This window comes from Pseudophryne corroboree, chromosome 3 (assembly GCF_028390025.1).
Source record: "Pseudophryne corroboree isolate aPseCor3 chromosome 3, aPseCor3.hap2, whole genome shotgun sequence".
Classification (NCBI taxonomy): Eukaryota; Metazoa; Chordata; class Amphibia; order Anura; family Myobatrachidae; genus Pseudophryne; species Pseudophryne corroboree.
In genome coordinates this window covers 224,784,527-224,797,087 of record NC_086446.1, presented here as the reverse complement: position 1 = coordinate 224,797,087, position 12,561 = coordinate 224,784,527, and the positions used below count along the sequence as shown (strand labels likewise).

General features: G+C 43.0%; 1 protein-coding gene across 3 annotated transcripts in view; it reads right to left on the bottom strand.

Annotated features, from left to right (window-relative positions):
* Window positions 1-12,561, bottom strand: part of LOC135055153 (poly(ADP-ribose) glycohydrolase-like) — a 344,454-nt gene that overhangs the window by 200,520 nt on the left and 131,373 nt on the right. The window lies entirely within an intron of this gene.

Genomic DNA, 12,561 nt, shown 5'->3' with positions numbered 1-12,561 from the left:
ATGGAGACTATCTTCACCATTTTCAATTATAGGAGAAACTGATATCTCTGATGTCCAATATCTGTGTTGAGACCGGTATACCTGATAGGGAGGGGGAAACATATAGGAATACATGTGGGGAGACAAACATAAAATATAGGACAAAACTAAACTAAATTGATCTCTCGTGAGATCACGTCCAGTCGCCATACTAAGGCGACTGTGTAGGCTAAGGGAGGGGTTAGCGGCATAACTACCAGCCACTGCCATACTTATTCACTTTAAACCAAAGAATATAAGGACATCTTGATAACATAATAACAGATGTATGCACTTCTGTACATACGGAACCTGGAGAGCAAATACAGCGGAACACGAGTGCTCCAACATAAAAAGAAACAAGTAAAACCCAGAACTATTACTTCCAACATGAGAACTGAGCCAGCGGCTCGTGTAGCTTATCCCGCTTTAAGAACTAATCCCACAGGTCAGTATAATATAGACAGTCATATCCAGAGGCGCGCCAGGCACAGTTCCCCATAGAGAAAAAAGAGCAACTAATTTGGCCTAACAGGGCTTCAAAACACGCACATTACTTTCGCTATGTCTAGCGCCCCCCATCTCAACAGACTGTGGCCCCTTATACATGGGATAAAGTCTCTATCTGAAGAGTCACTGGGGTCGTAACATTATTACTATGATGGTAAAGTATCTGTCTCAGAGCCAGCATCCTCATTTCACCGACGACCAGTCCTGCTGAAGACGTCGGGGGGAGGAGCCCTCCGTGGGTTCCGTGATGTTCCAAGATTTAAGCAGCTTTTCTCCTTCATCTGCAGTGGAGACAGAGATAGTGGAGCCATCCCGGTGGATCAGCAGCTTGGTGGGGAAACCCCATCTGTATGGGATGTCAGCCTTTCTGAGGGCCGTAGTGATCTGGTGAAATGATCGCCGCTTATATAGAGTGGCCGCAGATAGATCCCCAAAGAGTTGAAGTCCTTGTAGGGCTGAAGATGTATCAGACGTCGGTCTGGATGCTTTCAATAAGGCCTCTTTAACATGGAAGTAGTGCATCTTCATGAGGACGTCTCTCGGTGCATCTCCTGGGGCCGCTCTGGCCTTCGGTAGACGGTGTATTCGGTCAATAATGAGGTCTGTAGATGTAAACTGAGGCATCAGGGCCTTAAAGATGGTCACCGTGTAGTCATGCAAACTACTGTGTGACACCGATTCGGGGACTCCGCGTAGCTTAAGATTGCTGCGACGCGATCTATCCTCCAGATCCGTGACCTTGTCCCGTAGAAGCTTCACCTCTGTCTCCAATGCGTCATGAGAGTCCAGTAGGTTGTTGTGGGACCCCACGACCTCTTCCATTTTAGTTTCCAAGTGGTCCGTACGACCACCCAGATCATCTATAGATTGTTGGCACGCCGTTAAGGTGGTGCGGAACTCAGCTGCAACTTCCTCTTTAAAGCGGGTCAAAAGCAACTTCATAGTGCCCACCGTAAGGGCCTCCCCGTCTCCAACCTTATCTAAGGACGTGGCTGACGGACGCACCTCCAGTGACGGAGGGGTCTGGGGAACTGTTCCTGCTGTAGAGGGCCCGGTGACTTTAGGGCCCGGCATTTTCGGGGATGATTTGAAAAAAGAAAGCTGCTGTGCCGGTTTTGACGTTTTGCTGCGCCTGGTGGGCATGGTAAAGCCCAGATGAAGATAGCTTAATGTATCCAAACACTGAGGATGGAGAAACCGGGAGGCTCCACTTTTCCAGAAGCTAATAAGACATCACATGGATAATGGCAGAGGTGGGAGAAATCTCTTGGTTTACATCGGTATGAGCGGTGCAGACAGGGCCATTACGCTAGTTGCCCTCACTTTAAGCAATGTATTCCTGGCCGTCTCAGGAGCAGGGTCAGGGGGTGTACTCCCCTCGTCTGGAAAGAATCAAACCGAGATAGGTATGAAGCGGTCGCGGTAGGGACAGGAGTCGCTCCCTTTTTATTTACCCCTTTTCTGCCTTGGTGTGTTAGGCCTTTATATTGCAGCCCCGTGGAGGCTGATGGTTGTGGGAGATCAAGCCGCTCCTCAGGCTCCTCCGGCCAGCTACCCACGGCCGTGGGAGGTCACTCTGGAAAGTGAGGGGCAAGGGTGTTCGCAGGGGGGGGGGGGAACCCTCCGCCACCCACCTAGGGCAGCACTCACTCCAGGGCCCGGACAGGTGGCGTAGGCAGGCCAGGTGCCTGCATGGAGCGCACCTGCAGCAGTTGTTGTCTCTCTCTGTGCCCCAGTCAGTCTGATGTCGGAGGGGGGAGGGCGCCCGCAGCGGCGCTAGGCAGACGCCGGGTAGAGCTTACGGGGAGGGAGGAGAGGCCCACCGTCTGCTCGTCCGAGCCGGGTCTGGGGTTCACACTCACCCGGGGGGCCGTCAGCCGTCTCCTCCTTTCTGCAGCCGGATCGCTTCTCCAGCTCCCGTCCCTCAAGATGGCCGCCGCTCGCGTAGTGGAGCTCGTCAGGCAGCTCCGATCCGGGACTCCCCTCTCCTCGTCTCCCGGCGATGGGCACTGGTAGGTTGCAGGGGATTCACCAAGGGGGTAGTGGTCGAGCGGGTCCTCCAGACGCCTCGGCGATGCAGCCGCCCAGCCGACGGATGCAATCCGAAATTGAGGTCCCGGCTTCGTGACAGGGAGTAGGCCGCAATCCGCGGGAGCCAGAAAACCGGCTCCCCGATTCCGCAGCTCTACTTCCCCGCTTGCTCACTGCTTCAGCTCACCAGCTAAATGTCCCAGGGTCTGATTTGGGAGGTTGGGGAGGTTTTATTCGGTTTTTAGCTCTCAGGTCCCTGAGAGCTCACTGAGATTGCTGCCTACTCGCTCAGCATCCAGGCCACGCCCCCCCCCCCCTCACTCTCTGTCTTAAGTCTTATTATTCCTCCATTTGATTTTCTCCTTTCACTTATATACTTAAAAAAGTTTTGCCCCCTTTATCTACTGACTGGGCCATTTTCTCCTCAGCTTCTGCCTTTGCACGTCTGATCACTTTCTTAGCATCCTTCCGTCTGTCAAGATACCCCTCTTTGTCGTTATTATTTTGAGTCTGTTTGTATTTCCTAAAAGCCATCTTTTTTGCTTTCACACTAGTTGATACTTCTTTTGTGAACCACACTGGCTTCCTTTTCCTGGTGCTTTTCCTAATCATTTTGATACAAAGGTCTGTTGCACTTAGTATTGCACTTTTCAGTTTTTTCCACCTCTCCTGCACTCCTTCCAAGTTCCTCCAGTCTGCCAATGAATCACTTAAACATCTCCCCATTTTTGCAAAGTCAGCGTTTCTAAAATCCAACACCTTTGTTTTTGTGTGACAGGAGTTGGATCCTGTCTTTAAACTAAACCATACTGCTTGATGATCACTGGATCCCAGGTGCTCCCCCATATATATATCAGATATCCTATAACCATTTGTAAGAATTACATCTAATATTGAGGGGGATATCCGATTAGACCCGGTAATTTACCGGGGCTAATTGTCCCGCCAGGGGCTATCTTATTAGCCCTGATAAGCCGCGGCACGCGCCGGCTTATCAGGGATTTTGTTTGGTATGAAATATGCAGGCATATACTGTGTGTACAGAGCATACATTATCATGATGTACTATGATACTAACAAACATAAAATGTAAATATATATATGTAAACATATATATATAGAAAAACACAGATTCCCAAGTGCGCTAGTGATGTAATGTAATTACACAATTCTTCCAGCGTTTATTTCATCAGAAAATGTGGACTGGAGGATATGTAGATCTGGGGACCTGTAACAGACACCCCTCACCAAAAAGTCACCCAAACAAGAGGCCAACAGGCCAATTAATAAAAGATTATTTTAATAACATATGATTTTTATACACAATGTAAAATTGTATCAATAAAACACAGCCACAACCAACATGTTTGTAAGATGGATTCTAGATACTCCCTCACCTTTTTCAAGGTGCGAGCTCGAAGGGAGTATCTTCACAAACTAGGGTGCGATTTTCTGACTGACAAACCCAACGCGTTTCGTCTTATCGACTTCATCAGGGGTAACGCATATAGGAAAAAGGCTAATTCACTCTCGATGGGTTTATATGGCAAAACGTAACCTCAAATGGGAATTAATACAGTCTCCTTTATCAGGATTTAATAGATGGAATTCCTATATTCAGGCTCCTAGCCAGAGTGGTAATTCTTTTTGGATATAGAAATCTTAAAACTAATTAAGCATGGTTCCTTAAAGGCCGTCTAGGAAATACTCTTGATTATAGTCCGTTGGAAATGCTGACAACTGTATGCCGGCGTTTTTACAAACTGCTAAAGTATGGTCTCCAGTTTTTATAATCAAGGTTATTATTGGTTCAAATGTTGACTTTCATGTGAGTCAACATTTGAACCAATAATAACCTTGATTATAAGAACTGGAGACCATACTTTAGCAGTTTGTAAAAACGCCGGCATACAGTTGTCAGCATTTCCAACGGACTATAATCAAGAGTATTTCCTAGACGGCCTTTAAGGAACCATGCTTAATTAGTTTTAAGATTTCTATATCCAAAAAGAATTACCACTCTGGCTAGGAGCCTGAATATAGGAATTCCATCTATTAAATCCTGATAAAGGAGACTGTATTAATTCCCATTTGAGGTTACGTTTTGCCATATAAACCCATCGAGAGTGAATTAGCCTTTTTCCTATATGCGTTACCCCTGATGAAGTCGATAAGACGAAACGCGTTGGGTTTGTCAGTCAGAAAACCGCACCCTAGTTTGTGAAGATACTCCCTTCGAGCTCGCACCTTGAAAAAGGTGAGGGAGTATCTAGAATCCATCTTACAAACATGTTGGTTGTGGCTGTGTTTTATTGATACAATTTTACATTGTGTATAAAAATCATATGTTATTAAAATAATCTTTTATTAATTGGCCTGTTGGCCTCTTGTTTGGGTGACTTTTTGGTGAGGGGTGTCTGTTACAGGTCCCCAGATCTACATATCCTCCAGTCCACATTTTCTGATGAAATAAACGCTGGAAGAATTGTGTAATTACATTACATCACTAGCGCACTTGGGAATCTGTGTTTTTCTTTGTATGTTCCTGAGGTCTCCCAACAAAGACCTCTCCCAGTGTGTCGCTCTTGAGTTGGCGCGAGATAAGGATACTTCTGTGTTTTGCTAAACATATATATATATATATATATATATATATATATATATACACAGTATATAATGACACTTCAGAAAATACATGACCAAGAAAGAATAATTGTCATCTTTTGCCCAAAGTGTCACCGAAACATCTGTATCTTTTACTTTTTTGTTTTATATTAGAGACATCACAAAATATATACTTTTATCATGATTGCCAGAGGGTCCGAAACTTTCTAGAATCATGGCACACTGGAGTACAAGTTGAGCCTCCTATATTCAAAATGCGTGGGAACAGAAGTATTTTGGATTTTTCTGTATTTTGGAATATTTGCATACCATTTTCCAGGTGATTTGTGCATGAGCACTGGAGATGTTCCCAGGAATAAGGTGTGGGCGCCATGTTCCCGGAGCCTTGCCTATACTCAGTAAGACTCTGGTACAAAGCCAGAAGAGGGGCTGGAGATAGCTGCTGCACTGCTGGAGAGAAGGGGGCTGCTGCACTGCTGTAGAGGAGGGGCCCTGCACAGAGCCCGCACATGGGCCCCCCTCTTGTCTTAAACCGCAACTGCACGTACTGTAGATCTTTTCCCAACGCATATGCGGTAACGAGCCCAAGCTGGATTATTTGTTGGGCATGAGCATTAGTGTAAGGGGATCAGATGTAATACAAAGAGATACACTGGCAAAATCTTTTTGTTTTTGTTTTTATTTGCTATGAAAACAGAACAAGCACAGAACAGCTATACTTAAAACAGTAAATGAGTAAATAACAATTCAATTAATCGCTCATAAAAATGATGTGCCCATATTGTCTGTACCAACAAGTAAACAGGATAGAAATAGGAATTAAGACCAGACCTTGTCCCTCACTGGGAATAAAACCATGAGACATTGACGGGAAGAGTGTATACATTATGATGCTGTGGCTGCAGAGCGGGTCCTACACTGTGACATGAGCTCCCGTCACTGAGCAGGAGTTGACATTTCGGTGTCATCCTTCAGCAGGCGACACCCGGGTGCATCCCACAACCCCCGCACACCTATAATGACGCCACTGGGGCATAGGTATCTTTGACACAGGGTACCGGCTTTCTATAACTGAGCTGTACATATAAAGGACAAGTTGCCACTTAAAATACCAAAATAAGAAAACAACAATATAACACAAAAATGCTAATGAAATGACTTGTGGCGGATTTGTATGTCGCACATGCTGAAGATGAGGTTGTGATTGCACTTCTGCTGTAAGACTTGTTGCAGTTATTGGCAATGGTACACTGCAGGCTTTATGCTCTTAGATGTCAAGTGTGATCTGTGTAACTATTGTAACACACAGGGCTGTACCTGGTGAATATTTTCCATGTGTCATAAGGAAAGAAATAACAAGGAAAACAGCAGACAGTAGTATATTGACAAGGCAGTAACTCCCACCAATGAAATAGTGACGTAAATCACAAGAGCCTCATGCTTCATTAGCCTGTGTCAGCCATGAGGAAAGTAATGCTGTGATCTCTGAATTAGAGCCCGTGCCAACACACTGTCAAACTTTCTAATTGTCTGTTTCCCCCCCAGTTTGACAGAAAGGAATTCAATACCGGTGAATAGTAAGAATACATTTGCATGTAGATGGTAGGAAAGAATGGAAATAATGCGCTTAAGACAGACATTTTGTTATACATACTTAAAGCTATCGCAATGGGTGGGATGAATACACTTTGTATTGATTTACTTACTGTCTAGTCATTTACTGTTATGATAATGTAGAAGAAACTAAACTATATTTTTCAAAGCTATCTTTCAATCATAAAGTGTGTGCTGAACAACTACTGTACATACAGGAATTCCTTTCTGTAACAGCATTTATCCTGATCGATTACATTATATTTCAGATATGTATGTGTGCTCTAGTGAATTATATTATTTTCTTTAATGTTGTGTGGGTTATGTTCTTATGAGATTACAATAATGCAGAATACGAAGGATATCATTGAGGAGGTGGTAGTGGAGAATCAAATATACAGAAGTAAAAATAAAAAAAAATAAAAAAATTTACTAAGAGCAAAAAATGAATAGGCATTACAAGAAAAAAATTGAAAAAAATAATAAATATCAGTAATTAATCCAAAAATGTCAGATAGGACAATAACAGTTGAGAAAACTAAGATAGACTAAATATTTACACATGGTCAGGCCTGACACACTAAATATTAACAGTGGGATATATATATATATATATATATATATATATATATATATATATATATATATAGAACAAAATGACCCGGCACTCTGTAATCCTTAGGTAAGTAACTTACTGCTCATGGTGCCATCCCACACGGCCTTTCAGCCTGAAATATACTCGAACGGAATAGGCGGCACTCGGAGACTAAGAATCAGTGTAGCAAGTGTAGTGACTTTATTGTCAGCATCAAATCTACGTTTCGGGGTCGCAGCCCCGTCGTCAGGATAAATGACAATACAAACAAATTGTGTTTAAATACCTTAGTGCAGAGTGTCACCTCCCGCCAGTCCAGACGCCGCTGCCCGGTTTCCGGCCGCATCTTCCCGGTCCTTCCGGGTATGACGCGCCGGTCCGCCCAGCTCACGCGCTGTTACTGTGGAAAGGGTTACCATAGTTACATAACAACAATCAGTGTTCAAGAGGAGGAAGCGCATCTTCCACGTCACAGTGAAATATACAACATAACTTTCTGTAACCTAATCATATAAAGTGCATCGTGCAAAACAAACATATATATTAAAAACTTCATCATACAATAAAACCGTGCTCAACTTTCGTAGGTGCTGGTTACAGGATGTTATGCATTAAGATCGTGTTAAAAAACGTCAGGGACAATCAAGAAAATAATAAGAATAAATGGACAAAACGTGTAGCCACTTCATTCATAATAGATCGCAAGCTGTGTATTAACGATGTTAGTGTCAGTGACCTGATAGGTGGACTTCAATTGTTATCTAGTTGCTAAAATTTAATTTTAAATGTTAATTTAATGGATACTTGCAAAATAATAGCAAAATAATAACAATCGGTAATTGCAACTAGGTACTAAGCTTAGAGCGTATATGCTGCTATGTTTTACATCAAAGTTAACTCATGCTTTCGCTCTATTGATAACCATAATTTTATAATGCATCCAAACACATCTTATGAGCAACAACTCATAAGAAACACCGAAGGTATAGAGACTCATTGAGCCCCTTCGGGTGGATAGTATTTAGTTTATAGATCCATCTGGATTCTAATTGTAGTAGTCTCTTGGATCTTGGATATCACGGAATGACACTATCGGACTATTTCAGGGCTAAACAAATTCCGCGAGGATTCCGCATCCATAACATGCCCACTATAGGCAGATACGATGTGGCATTCTGTAGAAAATGGATCTCTGTGCTGAACAAGTGCTCCATGGAACTCCTTTTGCTTGTCATAGAGGAGTCAGCACGAGAAATGAATAGCACTAAACAGAAGATCGAGACATTTACAACAGAACATAACATTGCAGTAACCTCGCCCCCTGAATGGTTGAGCAAGATGGAAACAGAACTTGAACAATATAAAATCAATTTAATTAAATTCAAAAAGCAGAAACTCATTCGGGTACAGCAGGACTATGCGCAACACAGAGTCTACTCCTGGTTATACAATAGTACCACGAGTCAAACCCCGGGGCGGCAGCATTACACCAAGCGCCGTGACCAACGTCCTACCTACTCAAGTACCTCAGCAAGTGAAGTGGAGGAGGCCACCCAAGGACATACCCAGCAACTAGCGGAAGTCCCTTTAGGGGTACGAACCAGGGCGGTGGTCGCAGGAAGAGGCCCACGCGCACGAGGAGAGGGGGACAGACGCGGAGGAAAGAGAGGGCCCAGAGCAAATTCCAAACCACCGAGGAGGGGACGCAATTGATATTTAACCTCTCAACAAAAGCCCTGTCCCCGATTGAACATAAAGTGCTAAGCAAAGGACTGGGATTTGTACCCACCAATTCACTCAACCCAATGCAATGGAAGATAGAGACATTCAAATTAACACGTTCTCTAAAATTAAAAGAACACTTTCACAAGTCACCATCTGACCAAGGGGTCTCATTTGTATCTGACATCCCGGCACAGGTGAGTAGACTCAGTAAATCGACTTTTGAACCTAATTCAGTGAACCCTTCGATCAGGACTTTTCATAGACTAATGGACTCATTGGACAAAGAACCATGCGAGAAACCCTACCCTAATTTGTCCAAAGAGGAGTTTAATGCCCTTAAGGCCCTGGGTAAAAGGACGGACATTATTATTAGGAATGCTGATAAAGGGGGAGGTATAGTGATATTAGATTTAGTTGATTACAAAAAGGAATGTGTAAGATTGCTATCAGACCAGAACACCTACAGTTGCCTACGATCAGACCCTACTGTAGTATTCAAACGTGAGCTTGATGTATTGTTAACTAGGGCTGTTAATAATGGCGTTATTTCCTTATCACTATCTAAAACACTATCTAGGGAACATCCAATAGTACCCATATTCTACAGTATTCCTAAACTACACAAGGATCCACGTAACCCCCCAGGCAGGCCTATTATATCGGCAAGGGGCTCCCTCTGTGAACCTTTGGCAGTTTTTTGTGATACGTTCCTACAACCGTGTATTCAGCAAACTAGTACACATCTTAAAGACACCTCAATGCTCCTGAGGAAGCTAGAGACACTGGGGATACTACCCCCACATACCATTCTGGCATCAATAGATGTAACTAGTCTTTATACCTGCATACCACACGCATCAGGACTGGCAGCAGTTAGACGGTTGATCACTAATAACCCGCTTTATAAGGGCCCCCACATTGAATTTTTTTTGGAACTATTGGAGTTTACACTCACTCATAATTTCTTCCTGTATGACAAAAAATATTATATACAGCGCACAGGATGCGCGATGGGGTCAGCGGTGGCTCCAGCGTTTGCAAATGCCTTCATGTGGGAGGTGGAGAAAGATTTATTTCTTCAAGATAATCAGATAAACTGCCATTTAGGTCTATATCTTAGATATATAGATGATGTCCTGATCTTCTGGACAGGGACGCAGACACATCTACAAAATATTTTAGACACGCACAACCAATCCATCAGCCCAGTAAAATTCACAGCCAACATTGATACTGATACCATCAATTTTTTAGATGTCAAGATTACCCCTACAAGCGGGATTAATCAGTACATCACTATATGTCAAGCCAACAGATAGAAACAATCTGCTCAAGTATGATAGCTTCCACCCTAGAGCAACCATAGCAAGTCTCCCATACTCACAATACCTAAGAGTATGTCGTATTAATAGCGATCAAGGAGTGAGGGATGAAGAATTGACCAAGATGACTAAAAAGTTCCTTGAGCGGGGTTACCCGATATCTGATCTGCAAAAAGCCAGATCCAGAGCCCTTGCCTTTACACGTGAACAACTACTTAAACCTAGTAGCACCAATAAAAAAACGTTGGTAGCTAGGCACCCTTGGGTCACTCAATTTAACTCAAGCAGTCAGCACCTCACGAGGAGAGTGCGACAACTCTGGCCCATAGTAGCCACAGATAAAGATCTGGGTGAGGTGTTTAACTCTAAACTGTTGGTTAGTCACACAAGGAACAGAAGCATCAGAGATTATGTAGTCAAGACAGACATCTCAGAGTTTGAGCATCCCAAAACACACTTTTTGAGTAAGAAAAAGGGATGTTACCGATGTAGTGGATGTACTACATGTAGTTATTTGATACAGGGTGATAACTTCAGACATCCACACACGGGTAGATTATTTACCATCCGATACCCTTTGTCTTGTGACTCCAAATTTGTGATCTATCTCTTGACATGTCCCTGTGGGCTGGCCTATGTAGGCAAAACGGATTGTGCCTTCAAAACTCGCATGGCTCAGCACAGGTACGCCATACGAGAAGCTATCAAAAAAGGCGATAGCGAACAACCAGTAGCTAGGCATTTTGCTAAAGCTAAACACAGCATGGCCACTCTTAGATATAAGATTATTGACCATGCCCCTAAGTCCCTGCGAGGAGGAGATAGATCCAAGAGACTACTACAATTAGAATCCAGATGGATCTATAAACTAAATACTATCCACCCGAAGGGGCTCAATGAGTCTCTATACCTTCGGTGTTTCTTATGAGTTGTTGCTCATAAGATGTGTTTGGATGCATTATAAAATTATGGTTATCAATAGAGCGAAAGCATGAGTTAACTTTGATGTAAAACATAGCAGCATATACGCTCTAAGCTTAGTACCTAGTTGCAATTACCGATTGTTATTATTTTGCTATTATTTTGCAAGTATCCATTAAATTAACATTTAAAATTAAATTTTAGCAACTAGATAACAATTGAAGTCCACCTATCAGGTCACTGACACTAACATCGTTAATACACAGCTTGCGATCTATTATGAATGAAGTGGCTACACGTTTTGTCCATTTATTCTTATTATTTTCTTGATTGTCCCTGACGTTTTTTAACACGATCTTAATGCATAACATCCTGTAACCAGCACCTACGAAAGTTGAGCACGGTTTTATTGTATGATGAAGTTTTTAATATATATGTTTGTTTTGCACGATGCACTTTATATGATTAGGTTACAGAAAGTTATGTTGTATATTTCACTGTGACGTGGAAGATGCGCTTCCTCCTCTTGAACACTGATTGTTGTTATGTAACTATGGTAACCCTTTCCACAGTAACAGCGCGTGAGCTGGGCGGACCGGCGCGTCATACCCGGAAGGACCGGGAAGATGCGGCCGGAAACCGGGCAGCGGCGTCTGGACTGGCGGGAGGTGACACTCTGCACTAAGGTATTTAAACACAATTTGTTTGTATTGTCATTTATCCTGACGACGGGGCTGCGACCCCGAAACGTAGATTTGATGCTGACAATAAAGTCACTACACTTGCTACACTGATTCTTAGTCTCCGAGTGCCGCCTATTCCGTTCGAGTATATATATATATATATAGTAGGAATATATATTATGACACTGAAACAATGTTTGTTATTTTAGTGGTTAACCTAAACATAATACAGTAATATAATACATATGGTTTTAAATTACACATGATCAGCTTTAATTTGAGGCTATTCCTATCCAAATAGAAGGAAGGGTTTAGAAATGACAGCTGTTTAATATGTAGGCCCCACTTTTTCAAGGGACCAAAAGTAAGTGGAAAATTGACTTAAAATCGGCTTCGTAGACAGGTCTCGGCTATAACTTTGTTGTATATTTATCAATTAAACAGGCAAAAGGTCTGGAGTTGATTGTAAGTGTAGTATTTGTATTTGGAAGCTTTTGCTGTGAATCCACAATATGTGGTCAAAGGAGCCCTCTGTGCA